General features: G+C 42.7%; 1 non-coding gene across 1 annotated transcript; it reads left to right on the top strand.

Moving 5' to 3' along the window:
* The first annotated feature begins 14,597 nt into the window (after positions 1–14,597).
* trnav-uac (transfer RNA valine (anticodon UAC)) lies at positions 14,598–14,673 on the top strand. The gene has a single exon. It is a non-coding gene; the product is annotated as a tRNA-Val (tRNA).
* The last annotated feature ends 9,531 nt before the right edge of the window (positions 14,674–24,204 follow it).

The raw sequence follows: 24,204 nt of genomic DNA, 5'->3' as shown, positions 1-24,204 counted from the left end.
GCGGTGAGAGTGCAAGAGGGAGGAGAAACGCTTTGCAGATCCAAAGGGAGCCTCTTTGCTTTCTTGATGATGTTTTGGAGGAGAGTCTGCTTGCTTTTGTTCAAAGTGTGAGATAGCAAAGCGAGATGAAGAGTCCAACAATACCCTACATAACAAGGAGTGGCGTGCTGTGCTGTGACTTCAGAAATGAATTGAGATGGTGGTGGATGGATGGGAAGCTGGTTTTGACTATGGCTGGAAGGGATGGCTAGTCCCTGTAGACATACCGAAATAGAGCTCATTTGAGTCATGTCTTTGTTCTCTGTACAGGCCCCAGTCAGAACAGAGAGGCTTAACCATTATCCGCTCATCCACCCAACGACTGTCTTATCCCATCACCCTCCTCATCCCGGCTGGGTTGGCCATAGGGAAGTAGCCCCCTTGCTCTGGTGGTATTGAATTGAAATGTAGTGAGCTCATTGTGGACAATCATCTTTTCCTGAACTGCGACCTACGTTTTGATCTCTATCTCACTTTCAAACGTTTCCACCGGCAGTCTTCATGTTTGCCGGGTCAAAGTTGATTCCGTGCTTGGTCAGTGATTCGATTTGGTCACTCTGCAGTCGCGTTACCCTGCCTCGCCCTCTGTGTACTTTGTGAGATTGTTTTTGTAGCTGAGTCTGGAGGGTTGGTGAGAGCGGCTGAACTCTTGTCACCGCTATAATGTCATCCAGCATCCAGCATCTGGTGTGTTTGTGTAGCAGAGACGGTTTGAACCAACTACGGCTCGCATAATGAAAACGATGCAATCTGCTAGACTTAATGATGTCAGAGGTTGGGTAGTTGTGCAGTTCTTGAATTATGCAGACAACTCTGGTTCGATTCTGAGTCAGCAGTATTTTTTTGGTTGAGTAGATGGCATTGCAATGGGCGGCGCAGGGGAAGGAACAAGCCCAATTTTCCACGTAGTCTTGAATGAGGTTTGACGTGTTAGTTGGTGACAGGCTTGGCCATCCGGGACAAACCCAACCTTCTACTGAATGGCATGAATGGCGTTTACTTGTACTCTACCCAATTAGGGGAATTTTAGACTAAACACAGCTTTCACTCATAAACATGGCTGGGTTGGGTCCCTTCCCTGAACACTCCAGTTAGGTCCTAGTTGGTGAAGTTGTTGATCCAAGAGAAATATACCAGAGAGCCAGCTTCCTAATTGAACCATAAGAGTGACCTATAGAATAGAGGTACTGTCTTGAAATGTGCCTCACCTTCTTTTCATTATTGAACTGCTCACTGGCCCTCAACTCACAGAGGCAGTAGTTTCCAAGGACTTAGACATTGAGAGTAATTTTCTCTTCCTTGCCAAGGTTCATTGTAATTTTTATGAATGTGCACTCAAAAACACTCATATCTTAAACTCAAACGTATCTTTTTGCGTGGGATCAGACTACGTTATCCACAAGTCTAGCTTAGTTCCGGTACTTCATCCTCATCCTGGGCTGCTGGTTCTCTTGGACACACTGGAGGTGTGACACTAGCTAAATGGATTGGTGTCCCACTTCAGACTCCATTCTGTTGGAAACAGGAGGCTTACTATTCATTCTGGATGGCAATTCCCCTCCAACCTCCCCATGTGTGTCACAAGCCAAGTGGATGTGCTCCAAGTGACATTATACGTACCTGTCCATAACACTGGCCAGTTCTCAGGGTTACCAGTAAACCTAAACAACTGTTGCCTAAAACAAGAGAGAGAGAGAGAGAGAGATAGAGATATATAGAGAGAGATTGTTCCAAGTCTCTGGAATCAAATCAAATGTTATTGGTCACACGTTTCATCAACAACAGATGTAGACTAACAGTGAAATACCCGGGCCCTTCCGAATAATGCAAATATAGAAATAATAGAAAAGTAATAACAGGTAATAATAAATACACAATGAGTAACGATAACTTGGCTACATACATGGGTTCCCAGTACCGAGTCGATGTGCAGAGGTACGAAGTAATTGAGGTAGATATGTACATATAACTAGGAATAAAGAAACGAGGCAACAGGATAGATAATAAACAGCAGCTGCAGTGTATGTGATGAGTCAAAAAAAAGTTGTGCATAAAGGGTCAATGCAGATAGTCTGGTGTAGCTATTTAACTAACTATTTAGCAGTCTTATGGCTTGGGGGTAGAAGCTATTCGGGGCAACGTTAGTTCTAGACTTGGTGCATCTGTACCACTTGCCGTGTGGTAGCAGAGAAAACAGTCTATGACTTACGTGGCTGCAGTCTTTGATCATTTGTAGGGCTTTCCTCTGACACCACCTGGTATAGAGGTCCTGGATGGCAGCGAGCTCAACCCCAGTGATGTACTGGGCCATACCCACTACCCTCTGTAGCGCCTTGCGGTCAGATGCCAAGCAGTTGCCATACCAAGCGGTGATGCAGCCAATCAAGATGCTCTCAATGGTGCAGCTGTAGAACTTTTTCAGGATCTGAGGGCCCATGCCAAATCTTTTCAGCCTCCTGAAGGGGAAGATGTGTCGTCGTGCCCTCTTCAGGACTGTGTTGGTGTGTGTGGACCATGATAGATCCCTAGTGATATGGACAATGAAGAACATGAAGCTCTCGACCCACTCTACTACAGCCCCATCGATGTGAATGGGGGCATGCTCGGCCCTCCATTTCCTGTAGTCCATGATCAGCTCCTTTGTCTTGCTGACATTGAGTAAGAGGTTGTTGTCCAGTCACCACACTGTCAGGTCTCTGACCTCCTCCCTACAGGCTTTCTCATTGTCTTCTGTGATTAGGCCTACCACCTTCGTGTCGTCAGCAAATTTAATGAGGATTTTGGAGTTGTGCGCGGCCACGCAGTTGAGTACAGGAGGGGACTAAGCACGCACCCCTGAGGGGTCCCCGTGTTGAGGTTAAGGGTGGCAGATGTGTTGTTGCCTACCCTCACCACCTGGGGGCTGTCCAGGATCCAGTTGCAGATGGAGGTGTTTAGTCCCCTCTTAGGTGTCTGGAATGGCAGGCAAGCCCAGCCGGATTACAGAGAGACACAAATATAAAAGACATGGATGCTAGGTCGTGGGAAGTCATGGTTGTCAGAACCGTTGTTGTATAACACGCAAGTTGTCATGCACTGACCTGACTGTGATACCAAACAGACACACCGAGACCATTTCAGGAGATTACTGAGTGATATCTTCAGATTGTATCATGGAGGTTATGGAGGTTTTTAACACTCATGAATATGTGTGTGCACGCTGTTAGTGAATAGCATTCTTACCAGAATTTGAGTTTGCATCAATCTAAGTAACATAAAAAAAGCCCCATCAAGATCCGTCAGTTGAAGCTAGAGAGATTTTTTTGCATGGGCTGCGTCTCAATCCACCTCATCCGTCTATGTCGGGCCTTCCGCATCTGCGGTGGAAGGTGCCTGAGCTACAGCGGTGTTTGTCAGACCATGAGACATCCCAAAAATCGGTCTTCTCTGAATGGTGTTCTCTGTTTTGCTCTACGACCCCCAAAAGTGTCATGGGACTGGTCTGAAGTGGTAACGCTGATGTGCCAACTTCTGTCTGTAGCGTCCGAACCATTTGAGCTACAAACTAATATGACCTCACTAAAGGGGAGACTCTCGTGAACCCGATGGTCCATTTAGCTCTACGACCCCCACAAGTGTCACGGGACTCATCTGAAGGTAACCCATACAAACTAATGGAAGTATGGAGGTAGTTTTGTGCCAACAAAAATACGGGTTTAAATATGTGAGCTTTCTTATACAGTATCTCCTAGATATAGGACAGACACTTCAAAACCTTATGCCTTATGAATGATTTTTTACTGTCTTTTTTGTCATTTATGAGCGTGTTATTCCAATGTATTTCTATTGGCTACAGTAGTAAATGCCAAATTCAATATTTTATCAAACGGCTTAGCCTTTTAGAGGTTAAACAGATAAGGATGTGGTGAACAGAAATGATCCCAGCTCTGATTGTTGTCAGCTCGCCTACTGTACTCATAACGCTGCAGCATGACAGCGTGCCTTTGGGGGTTGTAACTACATTGTTTTTATTGGCTACGTTGATGCAGACGAATGTGATCAAACAGAGGACGATGACATTGATGATGATAAAGCAAATGAATACGATGTTGATGATGACAGCGATGATTGAACAACAACAGGGGGATATTGTGGAGGCAGGGAGGGAGGGAGGGAAGGAGGGAAGGAGGGAGGGAGGGAACACGCACTGTGAAGGTAAAGAGATGGGGGAAATGGGGGGATAAAATTAGTCTTGGTTTTTCTTATCTCAGAGAGGGATATGAGATATCCAGTCATACAGTACTAATCACAGTGCACATTGCTAATCCACGTGGAGCTCTGGGAGCCTGAGAGAACAGCACAGTGCTGTTTGATTTATCACCCATTCATCGCTGAATTGTTATTGGATGTGAAATTCAATTAAACCCAGGCCGCATGCTCCTGACTGAGTAATTATCACAGTATTTCCCGTGCGGAGCAAGCGGAGAAACAGAGCGACGGTACCATCTCAGCTCACTGACTCAGTGACTTGGACATTGACTGCTGAATGACTGTCAGCCTCTGTTTTCACATAGTATAAGCACCCGGAAGCCGAGTTAGCATAATTGGCATTCTCATAGACTTAACATGGCGGTTTAGCTAGTTTGTTTTGTGGCACAACAGATTGCAAATGACAGCGCTGCTTCTGTCATTTGTCATTGATATTCTGTGTGTAACATCATCGCCTTTTCAAGTATTTAGATGCAGTCTAATATGCTAACTACCTAATCCCATGTTACGTTGATGGGAATGCTAATTATGCTAACTCAGCTTCTGAATGCTTGTACTACATGAAAACAAACATTTGAAAAAAGAAATCTAGAATTTTCACCAAAATAGAATTAACATATAGTATCTTTCAAATGATTTGCATGTTATTCATAGTTGATGATGGTTTTGGTTGTTTGTGAATGGGCTGGAAGGAGGTAAACAAGTGCGTTCATCATGTGGGCGGGGCAACATGGGGTCACTGCGTACATGCATTGCTACTGAGTGCATCTCCTTTGTTCTTTTCTTGCTGTTAGTCAATTGATCTTAGTCCCTGATTATCTGTCAAATGTTGCATCCAACCGCATATTCCTTTTCATTCAACATGGTATACCTTGGGAGTTGAACCACGGAAACCAGCGTGCTCCCATTTCCTCCCTCCTTTGTGTTCACTGTGCAGTGGTTTGTCCTGGCCTAATGCTGTTGTTTTGGCCAGTGGGTGGGTGTTCTCTTCTCGGTGTAGTTTTCTAACTCTGTCTCTCTCACATCGGTTTAACACATGAGGATATGTGGTGCTGGCTCACTCAGCCCTGGCCTCCGTTTGTGGCCACACAGGCTGTTTGTTACCACATGTTATGATGTTAAAACACCCAGTCATAAAAGAGCTCCTCCACCAATAAAGAATAATGTCACTGGGCATCACACCAGTCATTTAGTATGTGTTGGACATCTAATTGAGGCGGTCCATAAAAAAAAGGCTTGCGAAATGCATATGGGAGAGGAGGGGTGATAAGTTGTGGCCTAACGGTCTGGAACCTAGTTCTCATCCAAATCATCTACGTTTCAGCTTGGTTTTCGGGTTGGTTTTTGTTAGCAGTCACAAAGGCAATTTGTGGGTCTTTCAATCAGTGTAAAATGATGCTTTTGAATGTGCATGCGTGTGTGCCTGTCCGTCAGTCCGTCAGTCCATCCTTTTGTTTGTATGTGTGTTAGTATGCCTGTGTCTTTGTTGTTATGGGCGCTCACTCCTTCACTATGTCTCTTTGCATCGCATGCCTGGCTCTCCAACTATCTGTCTGCTTTGGCTATGGCTCGACTGTTTTCTCCCCAGGCTCACGCTCCTGAGATAAGGCCAGTGTGGAGATAACGAACACACATAGGCCCAGACCCACCCTCCTCACCCAATCATCCCCAGAGAGTCGACACATTGATGGCCTCATTCCAGAACCTGATTTAGAGAGGCTCACACTATATAATGACCCCTTAAACACAGATAATCACAATATGTATCAATGACCAATTCATTTGTAATAAGATAGCACCGTCGGAGAAGGGCAACATCTTATGAGTTCCAACCAAACTTTCAGTTCGGTTCATGGCGGCTGGTGCTGTGTTCACCCGTACGTAACTATTACCGTTGGTTTTGGTCAAGTGTATTTGTTTACCTTGTGCCTTTATTGTTTGAGTCAAGTACGCTGCTCACTCATTTTTGCTCTCCTGCGCCTGACTTCATGCACCAGCTACACTCATCTTCTGACAAACACAAACACACACACACACACACACACACACACACACACACACACACACACACACACACACACACACACACTTCTACACGCATAATTTGCTGCTGCTACTCCGTTCTTTATTTTACTCTTATTATCTCTCCTGATGCCTAGTCACTTTACCCTGCATTCATGTCCATATCTACCTCAAATACCGTATTATTATCTATCCTGATGCCTAGTCACTTTACCCTGCCTTCATGTACATATCTACCTCAAATACCTTGTACCTCTGCACATTGATCCACAAAATAGCTCCATTCTTGTGTATTCTACTTTATTCCTCTTACTATTTTATTTGTATTATTATTAAACTCTGCATTATTGGAAACGGCTCGTAAGCAAGTATTTCACGGTAAAGTCTACACCAGTTGTTTCTGGTGCATGAGACAAATAAAATAGTATTTTACTTGTGCAGACATGGGCTGAGGCTACGGGCCAAGGAGGGATAGATCTGCCAGGCACACCAACACACAGGGAATAAAGGGAAGGGTTCGGTATTGTTGGTATCAGGTAATGCATTTTATAGATTTGTTACAGTAGTACATTCTATCAAGAGCTGGCATGCTTCTTACATTTATAGACTATCCATCTTGGTGCTATTTTTGTTTCCTTTGTGGTACAGTGCATTTGAAAAGTATTCATACCCCTTGACTTTTCCCACATTTCGTTACAGGAGAATGACCCCAAGAACTAAGCATGTGGGAAAAGTCAAGGGGTCTGAATACTTTTCGAGTGCATTGTACAACAAAGGAAACAAAAATAGCACCAAGATGGATAGTCTAAAATGGATGAAATAGTTTTTCCCCCCCTCGTAAATCTACACACAATACCCCATAAAGGAAAAGCAAAAACAGGTTGAAAAACAAAAGAAGAAAAAAAAGGAAATATCACATTTACATAAGTATTCAGACCCTTTACGCAGTACTTTGTTGAAGCACCTTAGGCAGCGATTACAGCAGCAAGTCTTCTTGGGTATGACGCTATAAGCTTTGCACACCTGTATTTGGGGAGTTTCTCCCATTCTTCTCTGCAGATCCTCTCAAGCACTGTCAGGTTGGATGGGGAGCGTTGTTGCACAGCTATTTTCAGGTCTCTCCAGAGATGTCCGATCGGGTTCAAGTCCAGGCTCTGGCTGGGCCACTCGAGGGCATTCAGAGACTTGTCCCGAAGCCACTCCTGCATTGTCTTGGCTGTGTGCTTGGGGTCATTGTCTTGTTGGAAGGTGAACCTACGCTCCTGTCTGAGGCCCTGAGCGCCCTGGAGCATGTTTTTATCAAGGATCTCTCTGTACTTTGCTCCGTTCATCTTTCCCTTGATCCTGACTAGTCTCCCAGTACCTGCCGCTAAAAGACATCCCCACAGCATGATGCTGCCACCACCGTAGGGATGGTGCCAGGTTTCCTCCAGGGAGTTCAATCTTGGTTTCATCAGACCAGAGAATCTTGTTTCTCATGGTCTGAGAGTCCTTTAGGTGCCTACAAGATATACTGCCTACTTCATGTCTCCCTGGAGCCCATTCTACAACCCCTCAGACTCGAGAGCCCTCCGGGGCCTCCAGGAGGAATAGACATGACTAACCCAATAAGTCTGGTTACTGGAGCAGTCAAAGGTCAGGAGCTTTAACATACCTCTAACAGACAGATAAACAATATAATAAGAGGATATGCTTCCTCTGTATCATCCAGACTGGAGATAGCCCTCCCAGCTAGCACATAATGTTCTGAGAACCATATGTTTCTTAGAGCTCGGTGCAAGCGTGGTTGTCCTAATGGTTAATTTGGCATACAACCTTTCCACAACTTTCTGGAAATGGTGTAGGATAGTTGCTTGCCTTTGGAACATTCTCAGCACATTTTAAAGAACTTGACAAAAATACATATGTTTTTTTGGATTTTCATAACTTTAGCAGAACGTTTCCTAAAAGTTCAAATATGATTACATTTAGTTTCAAATTTGGTAATGTTCTAGGAATTTCTTCTCAAACTGATTTGACATTGGGAATGTTCTCAAATAGAATTTCAGCGCTCCAGCATAACGTTTCCTACAGGTTTCCCCATGGTTCTATTTAAAGTCATGTTCTCAAATTGTTCTGAGACCATAAAAAAAAATCCATAAAAACCCACAAGAATTCTTTGACGTTCAGAGAACACTCTAAGAATGTTATTTGAAAAACATATAAATTGTGTTCTCAGAATCAACAAAACTCTATCCTCAATCTTGTTAATTATGTTCAGGTTGTGTTGGAGGCGCCCACTAATAGGCAACACCTGATCATAATGAGTTCTTGTTTCCTTTGAAATGGGGTCTGTTTGAATAGACTAAAATTAACAGCTTTGCACGAGTAAAAAAAAACATGGAACGCTAGCTCCATCTTGGTGGCTCAGTGGACTAATTCCATGGATCGAGAACAGAAGGTCATAGGTTGAAATCTCACTGATGCCATGCTACCACAAAAAATGTGAAAATTAATTTCCATGGAGTTCAAAACAGTTAACCTAAGCTAGAAGTGTTATTAAAAGTCTTATTGAAACATGTTCTCAAAACATTATTTGATTATCTTCAAGTAACTTATAACCGTTCTCAGAAGGTTAATAAAACTTCCCGGGAAAACTTTCAGGGAACCATGGTAAAACGTTCTTACAACCTCCCTGCAAACTGTTCCTGGAACAGGTGAAATTTTCCATTCTGTTCTCAGAACGTTTTTAAAAAAGTTCAGTTTTACCGGTCTGCAAACTTATGGCTTCGTCCCCAGAACCAATGGGAAACCAGAAACAACTTCAATGGAATCAAATGTGCTAGCTCGGCTTGATCTGTGTGGGTGGATCCCTGCGTTGGCTAACTCAAGATGTCACTGCTGTTTGAGCTCATGAGATTCAAACATTGTGATAGAGGTTGCTGCTGGCGTCTCTGTCTGCCTCTGTTATATGGCTGGTCTTCCAAATCTACATCAACACTCCATCAAGAATGCTTAAGAAGTGTTGACCAACTGGAGAATCCACATTGGATGTGTAACTCATAAGAGGAGGTTATGCCAGCCATTTACAGCCTCTCACATAAGACATATCATATGTGAGTGAAAACTAATTTCCACCATCCCATAAAATACTTGCAAATCATAACTTGCATCTCATAAACCACCCATGAGATTCTGACCTCACCTCAAAGCGAGTTTGTTCTACATTTGTCACCAAGGCGACACCCACAAACTTTTCCTTAGCTAACACTTCTTTTAGCATGACCAATGCTTACTGCTTGTTTCAGTCCACACAGCCTTTTTAAAGGCTGCATAATTGAATAGACCGCAACATAAAAACCCATTGGCTTTATTGTCCTAATTCAATTGCCTTAATGTTATTTGCCAGGGGAAAACACAGTATCGGGCCTGTCCAAAACATTATTCTTCCACTTCTTCCACGTATTCAGCACAGCTGCTTTTTGCCCTCAACTTTATATCATGAAATAGAAAGTTTGTCATTATTCATAGAGATGTCAAGATCCCTGTGTGCAGCGCGAATGACACACTCTGGTGTCATCACCTGAGGACGGACTGATACGAGCAGTGTGGAGATGAAATTGAGAGTACATTTTCCTCTTGAGGCTTGAAAACCAATCAAGGGGAGCTTTGAAATTGTTTCACTCCATCTCCTCGTCCGCTCCATGTGTCTGAAAATAAAACAGAGAGGCTTGTTCAAATCAAGGGCCCTATGTAAACATACCCCTAGGAGGCCGAGACAATCACAGATCAACTCAGCGCAAAGTCAAAGTTCACCAGAAACATGTTCCTCATTTTGAAGGAATACTCCTGGGTTTAGAATGGAGCCCTAGAAGACAGGCGTCCTTTTATCATGGAACCAAGGAATGCAGCAGGGCCTGACATCATTGACATTCTGATCAGCTAAAGCAGCCTGTGATTATCCTCTTGATTCCCCAAGAGAGATACTGTCTGTCTGTCTGTCTGTCTGTCTGTCTGTCTGTCTGTCTGTCTGTCTGTCTGTCTGTCTGTCTGCCTGCCTGCCTGCCTGCCTGCCTGCCTGCCTGCCTGCCTGCCTGCCTGCCTGCCTGCCTGCCTGCCTGCCTGCCTGCCTGCCTGCCTGCCTGTCTGTCTGTCTGTCTGTCTGTCTGTCTGTCTGTCTGTCTGTCTGTCTGTCACTCCATCCAACATACAGACAGGCTGCTCTTGGATCTTTGGACAGATAATGACACGCAGAACCATCTTTTTTTAATATAGCACATACAGTTGAAGTCGTAAATTTACATACACTTTAGCCAAATATATTTACATTCAGTTATTCACAATTCCTGACATTTAATCCTAGTACAAATTCCCTAGTACAAAGTCTTAGGTCAGTTAGGATCACCACTTTATTTTAAGAATATGAAATGTCAGAATAATTATAGAGAGAATGATTTATTTCAGCTTTAATTTCTTTCATCACATTCCCAGTGGTTCAGACGTTTACATACACTCAATTAGTATTCGGTAGCATTGCCTTCAAATTGTTTAACTTGGGTCAAATGTTTCAGGTAGCCTTCCACAAGCTTCCCACAATAAGTTGGATAAATTTTGGCCCATTCCTCCTGACAGAGCTGGTGTAACTGAGTCAGGTTTGTAGGCGTCCTTGCTCGCACATGCTTTTTCAGGTCTGCCCACTGTCACGATTGTTGAATGAGGAGGACCAAAGCGCAGAGTGGTGAGCGTACATATTCCTTTATTTCGGATGACGCTGACAAAAACAATAACCATACAAACAACCGTGAAGCCTAAGGGCTATAATGCTACAAACAAAGACAACTTTCCACAACCACAGGTGGGAAAAAGGGTGCCTCAGTATGGTTCCCAATCAGAGACAACGATAGACAGCTGTCCCTGATTGAGAACCATACCCGGCCAAACACAAAGAAATAGAAAACATAGAACACAAAACATAGAATGCCCGCCCCAACTCACTCCCTGAACAAACCAAAAAAGGATCTCTAAGGTCAGGGTGTGAAAACCACACATTTTCTATAGGATTGAGGTCAGGGCTTTGTGATGGCCACTCCAATACCTTGACTTTGTTGTCCTTACGCCATTTTGCCACAACTTTGGAAGTATGCTTGGGGTCATTGTCCATTTGGAAGACCCATTTGCGACCAAGCTTTAACTTCCTGACTGATGTCTTGAGATGGCATCATGAGGGGGGAAAAACATCAATTGAGATGTTGCTTCAATTGATCCACGTATTTTTCTTTCCTCATGATGCCATCTATTTTGTGAAGTGCACCAGTCCCTCCTGCAGCAAAGCACGTCCACAACATGATGCTGCCACCCCCACAACATGATGCTGCCACCCCATGCTTCAAGGTTGGGATGGGGTTCTTCGGCTTGCAAGCATCCCCTTTTTCCTCCAAACATAATGATGGTCTTTATGGCCAAACAGTTCTATTTTCATTTAATCAGACCAGAGGACATTTCTCCAAAAGGTACAATCTTTGTCCCCATGTGTGGTTGCAAACCATAGTCTGGCTTTTTTATGGCAGTTTTGGAGCAATGGCTTCTTCCTTGCTGAGCAGCCTTTCAGGTTATTTCGATATAGGACTCATTTACTGTGGATATAGATGATTTTGTACCTGTTTCCTCCAGCATCTTCACAAGGTCCTTTGCTGTTGTTCTGGGATTGATTTGCACTTTTCGAACCAAAGTACATTTATCTCTAGGAGACAGAACGCGTCTCCTTCCTGAGCGGTATGACGGCTGCGTGGTCCCATGGTGTTTATACTTGCGTACTATTGTTTGTACAGATGAACGTGGTACCTTCAGATGTTTGGAAATTTCTCCCAAGGATGAACCAGACTTGTGGAGGTCTACAATTTTTTTCTGAGGTCTTGGCTGATTTATTTTAATTTCCCCATGATGTCAAGCAAAGAGGCACTGTGTTTGAAGGTAGGCCTTGAAATACATCCACAGGTACACCTCCAATTGCCTCAAATGATGTAATTTAGCCTATCTAAAGCCATGACATAATTTTCAGAAATGTTCCAAGCTGTTTAAAGGCACAGTCAACTTAGTGTATGTAAACTTCTGACCCACTGGAATTGTGATGCAGTGAATTATAAGTGAAATAATCTGTCTGTAAACAATTGTTGGAAAAACTACTTGTCATGCATAAAGTAGATGTCCTAACCGACTTGCCAAAACTATAGTTTGTAAACAAGGAATTTGTGGAGTGGTTGAAAAACGAGTTTTAATGACTCCAACCAAAGTGTATGTAAACCTCCGACTTCAACTGTAGCTATCTATGTCTATGTTACCGTGTAATAATGGTATTCCAAGGGACATGCTGTTCCCGTAGGACAGTTGATAATAAATCAATAAGGTAAAAAACGGACACCTTGTGGTTCCAAATAATATTGAGTCCTGTAGTGCTATTATGAGAATTTGTTGAAAGATCGGTCAGCTCTTGAGCCAAGTTACAATTATTTTATTCTCTGCACGAAAAAAATGAAGCCATCCTGCAGATCCAGATAAACATGATAGTTTTGAGGTTTGTGTTTGACCTGCGATCCGAGGGTGCTGCCTCCGATGACTTGGCAACAGCTGATGCTGTTATTCTCTCTGCTCATGAGGACGGTGTGCATGATGTGTCTGCTTTGAAGCGTGAGGGGTAAGCATGGTCAGTATGTCGAGGTCCCTGTAATCAGAGACCCGGGGTGTGCAGGGGGAGGAGGCAGTGGGGTTGTAAACACTTACGAAGAAAATCACTCTCCCTTCTCTGCCCATGACTCACGCCAACAATGCCGACCATCTATATGGAGGATAGACTATGTGGAGGAGGGACATTTCCACCATTTAAAAGTTGTAGGAAATCCAATATGGTTACAATATCTGTGACTGTAATTATTTACTGTCAATAATTCATTGTGTTTTACGCCAAACCAGAGGTACTATCCGAAGAAGCTTACATGCGTGTTGACTTGAGAATGTTTGGGAGTAAGTAAGGGGTAAGTAGGTTGTATAAATAACTGGAGTGTGATGGATTTGATACAGGTGCAGGTGAATATGTGTGTGTCCATGAGTGTGTGTGCATGTCTGTGTGCATGTACCTGTGTGTTCTCCTGGACCTCGGTGTCTAGGGGTGTGTCACCAACATTGATTCATTCTGACACAGGTTGACAGTTCCCTTAGCATGGTGATATATTCTACCACACGTGCAGAGGATTGAAAAGCGTTTAAACCATGGGCCACATTTCCCCCTCTGAAAGTATCAGAAGTTTGGTCTCTGTGAGGAAGTTCTGTCTCTACTAATCAAAGTCAGAGTGGGCGGTGGGGAGCAAATGGTATAGAGATTGTTCCTGCTTTTCAGTTATTCTGGCCTGGCACAGGAATGAAAAACACTTACACTTTTCTAATTTCCTTAGATAAATACATATGGCGACACACATGTTATTTCCTGATACCTAAGGATTTCATGTGAAACCCAGTTGTTCTATAAATCCCCCATTTAATGTGCTGATCCCACTCAGGACCTCAGGAAAGTGAACTTATTTACGACACAAGGATTGGCAGCTCAGTGCCTGTGTTCCAGACTGGTTCATTAACTAAAGGCATTGGATACAGACTCAGGTAAAAGGTCATATCCTCTGTGGTCATTTGATGCCGTTGACGTGGCTAAAGGCCCCGCTCCACCGGACCTACGCTCCGGTGATATTTGCTGCCTGGTTTGTTTGGTCTGGAAGGCCTCTATATTGAGACCAGGCGGGGGAAATGAGAGCCCAATAACCTCTTAAGAGTTCAGACTGGGAGAAGAATGGGATTCAACCTACACTGGAACGGACTGCAAATCTGTTACAATAGTTTCTGGAGTGGATTGCAGTTACATAAAAGTATATCCTTTTCTTTTTATTGTATATGAATTATCTTTCATATTTCTTCCCAAATCTACAATTGAATGAAAACATAATGAGTAAAGTTGTTTTATGATGGTGTTCATCTGTCAAACACTGCAATAGTTTGAAACCAAAGTCTTTAATTTACTGCCTTTTAAAGTCAGCTTTAGGCCTACTATGCATACAAACAGTACAGTATGACTTCTCTCCTCCTGTAGCACGCTCCACCACACAGCAAAATCAATGGTGTACATTTAACTCTGAAAGTGTAAAATGTACACTATTTTCGGTCAACTTATGAGTCCTACTGTATTGGAGTTAAAATAATACTTGAAAGTGTTAAAGATTAAACTATGTTGCAGTGCTCTTCATTTAACTCTTAAAGCGTTTAAAGGAAGTCCTGTGTGGCTCAGTCGGTAGAGCATGGCGCTTACAACGCCAAGCGTCGTGGGTTCGATTCCCGCTGGGGCCACCCATATGCAAAAAGTAGTGGCCCCAGCCGACTTGTAAGTCGCTTTGGACAAAAGCGTCTGCTAAATGGGATATTTTATTATTATTATTAACTCAATTGTGGTGTTCGCATAGCTGTAGAATAAAGCACCTACAGTGTTAAACATAACACTTGATTTAGTGTTTATCTTGAACAAATATAAATGAAACAAGGTTTTCATCACAATTGATGATTATTGCTTTGAACTGAACCAATTGGAAGGATACATTTTACATTTTGTTGATGAGCTGGTTGCTGATGAGCTTGTCCTGGGGCTGGCTGCTGACGGGCTGGTCCTGGGGCTGGCTGAGAGTCAATCTCATCCTATTCTTTCAACTCACTGTCAGACTCCGAATTGACAGAGACATGATCCTCATATTCTGAAAATTCTTCATCTTCCAAAGTGAAAGACGGTCCTTCCACACTAGCTTATCTCTCTGCAAGAAAAAGGCCTTCTGAACAGAGATGATTTTTGCCATACTGATTGATTGTGGTAAGGAGCCACACATGCAAAGCTGTGGTAGAGTGTAGGAAAACACCTTTTTTTTTTACAACGTATAGAAATAATGTATTGTAATCGCATTGTGCAGGTTACCGCAAAACATTGTGTACTTTCACACATTACAAAAGGTAAAGAGTTCAAGAAAAGCAGGAGCCAGGCAAACAGGCAGACAGGCAGGGAGACAGACAGGTTGTTGGTGCTATGTTGAAACAGCAGGCCCAGGGAGGAGGAAGACAGAGTGAAGGCACACAGCACATTTTTTTGTTTAATTTTTACTTGTTTTCACCTACACACACACACTTTTTTTGCACTATTGGTTAGTGCCTCTAAGTAAGCATTTCACTGTAAGGTCTACCTACACCTGTTGTATTTGGCGCACGTGACAAATAAACTTTGATTTTCCACACTTTTATTACCCTCGAACACCACATATGTAATATAAATGTGAAGGGGGTGCACAGTGGGCACTCAATGAAAATGCGTTCTTTTACATGTTCTTCACAGAAAATGAGCCATGGCCAATGAGTCTCGGGTTGAAAAAAATATTCATTGTACCATTTTTCTCTTAGTAAACATTTGAAAATGGGTCCCACAGACCCGAACGCCACACAAGGGCCAAGGATGGATTGAAATGTACAGAATGGTTACCTAGCGGGAAATGGGGGAGGGTCATGCTGTTTCAATTCCAATCAAGGGGAGGATTTAGTTTTCTTTTAACATAGTCCAGGGGAGGGTCCTGCAATTTGTAATTGAGGAAATTTCAATATTTCTCAGTGTTTTGGAATTAGTTGCTTAGTAGGATACATATCAATGTGTGCCTGATGCAGACCCTTATTACTGATTCTCCACTGGGTATCAGGTGCGATCTCACGTGCGCCTACAGGCTATTTAGTGTTGGCTCAATCAAATGATCCATAGCCTATAGGCTACGACGTGCATTCGCGGAGAAGCATGCAGGCTAGCATATAACCTACGTTCGGTTCAGTTTGAGAAGGAGAGCGCTAAGGTGAGGAGGACCGGAGGTCAACTTTGATAGCTTGCGACTACTACAAGTTACTATGAGTTATTGACCTCACGATAAGCAAGATTCAAGTAATTTACATTGTGGTGCTGAAACCTGAAGCAGCAAACCTGCGCCGCAGTCAATCGGAAATTGACAGCTCATGGTGCTGAACGTAGGTAAATTCGAGTAGGCATAATTCATATTTACCGTCTTCATTTTAATTATACTTCACAAACAACAAAATGGCTTTGTGTTGGAGGCTATTTCTTCCTTTTTAAGAAATAAGATTAGAGTTGGCTGCTATATTCCTAGATTTCTTTTCGCTCGATTCCTCCACCCACCATGCACTCTTTAGATAACAGCGCTTGACTGACACGGATGTAGGATAAATTAGATCCAAGACTCGAATTGAGGGGGTATGAGATTGTGTGATTTTTTGGGGGGGGGGTTGCGAAAAGCACAGGACTTCCCGTTTGAGAGAGAAGATTTTGAAGAAAATAAAACAGATGATGTAAAGTGATTATATAAAGTCGTCTATAATAGCGCTTTGGTCCGCGATGCTTTTATGCTAGAAACAATACCTGGTAAAGACGTGACTCCGATGCAATGTGGGAATATCATTGTTTCCTTTCTTTGACATTCAGAGGCTGAGCTACAACCTTACTATAGCCGAGGATCAATTAAAATGGACCTTGCTTGGGAAGTATTCTAATTCTGTCACTTTCAATGAATTACGCTATTCACTTCCTGTACCATAGAAGATGTTTAAACCCATACAGCTTTTAGGGAAACACTTGTGACCTTCTCTGGGTTAAGCCAGCAGTTAAAACGTCAATATTTCTGCCTTAGTAGGCCTACACTGTCTGGGGTGGAAAAGTACTGCAGGCCTAACTTTTAAAAGTACCATGCTCAGTTTCTTAATGATGTCTTCATTGCAAACAAGACACACTGAGTTGGCGTTGGAGAAATACAGTATGATAAGAGGAACACATAGGCCTATCTCTATGTCCATTCTTAGCCTGTAATTTGGGTGGTTTATAAAAGGCAATTATTTTCCCTCTGACCTGGAAATACAATGATAGATTCGTGCAATGTTTTTACTATCAAGGAGATCTTTCCACGCCTACTCTTGTCCATCAAAAGTCCTACGTTGTCATGCCTACAGAATGAAGAACAGTTTTTAAGTGAGGGTAAATGGTAGACATGTTCGCTGCTACATACCCTGTTTTAATTATTATTTTGGTTGTAGGGGAGGGTCACTTTTCTTTTTTTTTAAGCGTTGCTGAAGGAGGGGCTAACCATTTTAATTTCAGAGGTCCAATTTTCTCCATGTAACCCTTACTATAAATAAAGTTCACTCCCTAAGCAAATTGGTAGTGATGTGTAGAGTTGTCGTGACATGTTTTTGGAATTATGTTGAATGCTAGAAAGTTTTATGTAAGTGGTGTACCGCCTTAAATCTCATTACAAAAATATAAAAAGTCCTTGAGTATTCCATCCAGTGGCAAACCTTTAACAGGGGAAGGGCTTGATTGAAAAGAACTATTAGCTACTCGCACCCTTTTAGTATGTCAACAATTTTGGGGATTCCGTTGACAATTTGGTGTGCCCAAAGTGTCACTTGGTGTTAGTCAATCTAAATGAAGGTAAATAACATTGTGATCAAAATGGTTAATCATATCACTTATGTAAACTATTCTTAATGACCTTACATTTTAGTATCTGTGACCTCCATTTTTAAAGAGTCGATTGAGGCACACGTGCGCAGTGGCGCCACCAGGGATTTTGGGCCCCACCACCACAGGCCACACCGCCACACCAACCCTGCACAATTGCTGTGACCACACACCTCATAAAACACAATCGACCCATTCAAAGCAGTGGTGTTAGGAAACTCCTGTTATTTCTTGTTTTGTTTCACCTTTATTGAACCAGGTAGGCTAGTTGAGAACAAGTTCTCCTTTACAACTGCGACCTGGCCAAGGTAAAGCAAAGCAGTGTGACGCATACAACCACACAGAGTTACACGTGGAATAAACAAGCGTACTGTCAATAACACAATATAAAAAAGAAAGTCTACAAACGGTGTGTGCAAATGGCGTGAGGAGGTAAGGTGATACATAGGCCATAGTAGCGAAGTAATTACAGTTTAACACTGGAGTGATAAATAGCAGATGATGATGATGTGCAAGTAGAAAGACAGGTGTGCAAAAGAGCAGAAAAGTAAATAAAAAACTATGGGGATGAGGTAGGTAGATTGGGTGGGCTATTTACAGAAGGGCTATGCATAGCTGCAGCAATCTGATAGCTGCTCAGATAGCTGATGTTTAAAGTTAGTGAGGGAAATATAAGTAAAATAAAGCAAAATAAAATGTTCAATTCGTTCCAGTCATTGGCAGCAGAGAACTGTAAGGAAAGGCGGCCAAAGGTGGAGTTGGCTTTGGGGATGACCAGTGAGATATACCTGCTGGAGCGCGTGCTACAGGTGGGTGTTGTTATTGTGACCAGTGAGCTGAGATAAGGCGGAGCTTTACCTAGCATAGACTTATAGACGACCTGGAGCAAGTGGGTCTGGCGACGAATATGTAGCGAGGGCCAGTCGACTAGAGCATACAGGTCGCAGTGGTGGGTGGTATATAAGGGGCTTTGGTGACAAAACGGATGGCACTGTGATAGACTGCGTCCAGTTTGCTGAGTAGAGTATTGGAAGCTATTTTGTAAATAACATCGCCAAAGTCAAAGATCGGTAGGATAGTCAGTTTTACAAGGGTATGTTTGGCGGCGTGAGTGAAGGAGGCTTTGTTGCGAAATAGGAGGCCGATTCTAGATTTAATTTTGGATTGGAGATGTTTAATATGAGTCTGCAAGGAGAGCTTACAGTCTAGCCAGACACCTAGGTATTTGTAGTTGGCTTACAAAGGGATGTGTAATACCTATTGGAATCCAGCCTGAGATAAGATATCCAACAGTTGGAATTTTTATTCACCCTCAATTTGCATTTAGAATTACTGTCAGGGTTAGGAAACTTGTTTTAAAAATAACACTACCTAAACCATTTCAACCATTTTAGTAATAGGTGCAATAAATCGAATTATCTGATTGGATTATAGAAAAATATGTGTTATGTATCTGTGCCACAACATTAATCAATCAATCAATCAATCAATGTATATGCAAAAACACAGATATTAAAAACAATTCAAAATAAAAAAAATTAACCTGCAGCAGAGCATGCTGTGAAATATGATAATGATGGGCTGGTATTGATGGGACTGTTTTTACTCTCCACAGTGTAAAATAATAACTCTGGTTTATTAACACCAACACTGGGGGTTGAGTGAATCAACCCTAGAAACGTTACACTGAAAATTCAACACAGGACCTTGTGTTGTGCAGGAACCCCTTGCTCAGGGTATTGTCAGGTCAGAGAATGTAGCACAGCAGCATTGTGCTAATGATTCCCATGGCATGGTAACAACTTGGCTATTTAAAGCAATAGAGTCCTGTCCTCTGATTAGAAGGACAACACTTCCCAGTAGGAGCCATTAGGAACGGACAGCCAGAACATCTTTGTTCCTCCTGGCCAGGGAGTTGGAGGGGGTGGCCTCTCTGGGATGTGAAATCGGGGCCAAATGGAGCCCGTGGAGGGACAGGTGAATGCTATTTCTCATCCTCTTAAATGCATGAGACAGCTAGTCAGAGTCTGATTTATGACGCTAGCTCTCTGTGGGAGGGTCAGGGTTGAGTGCACCACATCCACAATTATCCCACATGCTTGAATTGGTTTATATAACTCAGTCATGGTTGAAAGAGCAGCAGAATGCTTCCTGAGCTTCACCTGCCCTCTCACATCAAGGAATGGTAGGGCAGGAGACGATGAACTAGAAATATGAGTGGTAACAGGTACTGTTTAATATAAAGGTTGTCTTGCAATGGGAAACAGGGTAACAATTGTTGGGGTATAAATAGTGAAGAGCACAAAAAGTCTTAAGAGTGATTTCTGAGAGAATATAAAAAACAGATTCACCTTCATTTTGACGTTAGGAGTTTAAAACAGTACAAAATGTAAGTCTGCATGCGGGCCAGCGAGGTAGGCATCTATGTGCGTTACCGGCCCATATAGTTCACATGCTTTGGAGCTCTTGGTCAGACACATGAAATATAGAGAAAATATACGGTCCCAACAAGCCAAGTAATTTCCTCCACCTACTACCCTCTACCTTCCGCCCTACTGCACCAAGCTACCTGTGGAGGGATCTTGGAGGATTAGGACCCTGCTTAGGGACCCAGAGACATGCCAGCATGTTGACAGACTTGTGAAGCTGCTGCCTGTGGCTTCCATGGCGTGCATGGACAACAGAGGATGCATCAATTCAGGCTAAAAGTGTAGGCCTAATGACAATCGCAGAATGTCATTAAAATACACGTAGGTGTTTCGTAACAGATGTCTCTTTCCATTCATTAAATTGTGGGTTGTGGTTTGGATGCCGAAAAATTATTATGAGTGGACGCATGTGCGTGGGTAGCCAACAGGAGTGCCTTTGTTAAGTGATTGTTTGACATTCAGATGAAAACATCATGACTGGTTGTGTTTATGCCACATTAAAAGGCATAGGCGGCTTGTCAACAAGGATAGGGGAAGATAAGCTTTAAGTAAATTGAATTAAATTGCCAAAATTATAGTATAGCCAAATTAGCTTACTCATGTCTATGATGTAACAATACTGATACTCTGTCTGCCGAATTATTTCTCTTTGCTCTTGTTTTCCTTAATAGGATGTCGGTAGGCGGAGCCGGGAGGGTCGTCAGCGAAATGGGACACACCTGGGCTCGGCTGTTTCCTGGGGATAAATACACCTTTCCCCCATTCATGGAGAAGACTCTCCATGCAGACACACTGTTGGATTTTGGTTGTGGCATTTTTGTGCTGTTTTGTTGAACTTTGGCACCTTTCAACACCCCTCATTATCACATCTATGCATGCAACCACTCACTTACACCATTATTAATTGTATATAGTTTTCTTCAGTTAACCTCTTGAAACTCCCCATCCCGGATCCGGGATTGTGACTAAGCCTCAGGCTCATTAGCATAACGCAACGTTAACGATTTCTGAAAATCGCAAATAAAATTAAAATAATGCGTTTGCTCTCAAGCTTAGCCTTTTCTTAACAACACTGTCATCTCAGATTTTCAAAATATGCTTTTGAACCATAGAAATTGACTAATTTGTGTAAGAGTATGCAAAGCTAGCATAGCATTTTGTGTAGCATGTAGCACGCAACATTTTCACAAAAGCCAGATAACCAAATAAATAAAATCATTTACCTTTGAAGAGCTTCTGATGTTTTCAATGAGGAGACTCCCAGCCACATACGAAATGCGCAGTGTTTCCTGAAAGCATCTGTGTGTAGGAGAAATCGTTCCGTTTTCTACATTGCGCCTGGCTACCGAAACGAACCGAAAATGCAGTCACCTACAACGTGAAACTTTTTCCGGATTAACTACATAATATCGACCGAAACATGGCAAACGTTGTTTGGAATCAATCCTCAAGGTGTTTTTTCACATATCTCTTCATTGACATGCAGTTCGTGGAAGCTTGCTTCTCTCTCTGTGCCCCATGGAAAAATACTGGCAGGTGACTTTTGCGCACCAATTTCGGCGCAGGACACCGGGCGGACACGTGGTAAATGTGGTCTCTTATGGTCAATCTTCCAACGATCTGCCTAAAATTACGTCACAATGCTGCAGACACCTTGGGGAAACGACAGAAAGGGCAGACTCATTCCTCTTGCGTTCACAGCCATATAAGGAGATCATGAAAGACAGAGCCTCAAAAATCCTTGTCATTTCCTGGATGCCAAGTCATCTTGGTTTTGCCTGAAGCTCACGTTAAAGGGCACGCACAGAGAAGATATTTGTATTTCTGGACACGTCAGAGTGTTTTCTTTCGAACAGTAGCAATTATATGCATAGTCGAGCATCTTTTTGTGACAAAATATCTTGTTTAAAACGGGAACGTTTTTCTTCCAAAAATGAAATAGCGCCACCATAAGTGTAAGAGGTTAAAAAATATATTTTTGTTATTCCTTGATCTCTACGTTGTCTCCCTTTTTGTTACGGGCTTCGAGCCGGTTCGTTACAATACATACACTACCATTCAAAGGTTTGGGGTCACTTAGAAATGTCCTTTTTGAAAGAAAAGCACATTTGTCAATTAAAATAACATTGAATTGATCAGAAATACAGTGTAGACCTTGTTAATGTTGTAAATGACTGTTGTAGCAGGAATATCTACATAGGCGTATAGAGGCACATTATCAGCAACCATCACTCCTGTGTTCCAATGGCATGTTGTGTTAGCTAATCCAAGTTGATCATTTTAAAAGGCTAATTGATCATTAGAAAACCATTTTGCAATTATGTTAGCACAGCTGAAAACTGTTCTGATTGAAGCAAGAAAACTGGTCTTTAGACTAGTTGAGTATCTGGAGCATCAGTATTTGTGGGTTCGATTACAGGCTCAAAATGGCCAGAAATAAATAACTTTCTTCTGAAACTCGTCAGTCTATTCTTGTTCTGAGAAATGAAGGATATTCCATGAAAGGAATTGCCAAGAAACTGAAAATCTGGTACAACACTGTACGATTCCCTTCAAAGAACAGCGCAAACTGTCTCTAACCAGAATAGAAAGAGGAGTGGGAGGCCCCAGTGCACAACTGAGCAAGAGGACAAGTACATTACAGTGTCTAGTTTGAGAAAGACGCCTCACAAGTCCTCAACTGGCAGCTTCATTAAATAGTAACTCCAAAACACCCGTCTCAACGTCAACAGTGAGGCGATTCCGGAATGCTGGCCTTCTAGGCAGAGTTCCTCTGTCCAGTGTCTGTGTTCTTTTGTCCATCTTAATCTTTTCTTTTTATTGACCATTCTGAGACATGGCTTTTTCTTTGCAAGGCCAGCATCCCGGAGTCGCCTCTTCACTGTTGACATTGAGACTGGTGTTATGCGGGTACTATTTAATGAAGCTGCCAGTTGAGGACTTGTTGGTTCTAACCTTAAAAACGTAACAACAAACAACATTTCAAATTATTGATGTGATCAGGAAAAGTATTGGATCAGGACATACGCATGTCAAATTCCATAATGAACAAATAAAGTATGATGTCAAAAGCAGAATTGAGACAGGCCTGGTACAAGGATTTCAGCATCCTCTGCCAGGTCACTTGCCCTCTTCTCCTATGGAAGACAACAACTGTCACGACCTGATCTGTTTCAGCTGTTCCTGTGATTGTCTCCACCCCCCCAGGTGTCGTTTTTTTCCCCCCCAGTGTAGTTTTTTTATCCCTGTGTTTCCTGTCTCTCTGTGCCAGTTCGTCTTGTATGTTAGTCAAGTCAACCAGAGTGGTTTTCCCCGTACTCCTTTTGCGATTCTCTTTTTGATAGTCTTCCTGGTTTTGACCCCTGCCTGACTCTGGACTACTTTCCCACCTGCCTGATCTGACCTTGATTCTGCCTGCCCTTCGTTACCTTTTTGACTCTGAACAGGTTTTGACTGTTTTGACTGTCCACGACCATTCTCTTGCCTTACCCTATTGGATTAATATATATTGTAAGACTCCAACCATCTGCCTCCTGTGTCTGCATCTGGGTCTCACCTTGTGCCATGATAACAACTCACGTCGGATGCCACTCCACCACAGTTCACCCCTGCATTTGAAGAAACACTAAAGATGTATAACAATCTTCAAGAGTGAAGAGATAGATGCTAAAAAATAAACTTGGAAATGATAGGTCTCTGTCTGAACTAGCCTGTCAGCAGTCAAGGGATAAAGTGGTTGAGGAATGGGATGAGGACATCTCAAACATTTGGGTTTGTGGGGACAGCTTGGGGCTCAGTGCCTTCCTTGGCTATCAACCTAGAGAGCTTATTAAACCGCAATGATTTTCCACTCTGTCGTCCTGCACAAACAGTTTCTATAAAAAAGATTATTAACTAGAGACA

This window comes from Oncorhynchus masou, chromosome 6 (assembly GCF_036934945.1).
Source record: "Oncorhynchus masou masou isolate Uvic2021 chromosome 6, UVic_Omas_1.1, whole genome shotgun sequence".
Classification (NCBI taxonomy): domain Eukaryota; kingdom Metazoa; phylum Chordata; class Actinopteri; order Salmoniformes; family Salmonidae; genus Oncorhynchus; species Oncorhynchus masou.
Note: the sequence above shows the minus strand (reverse complement) of the source record. Positions and strands in the feature narration are given on the sequence as shown.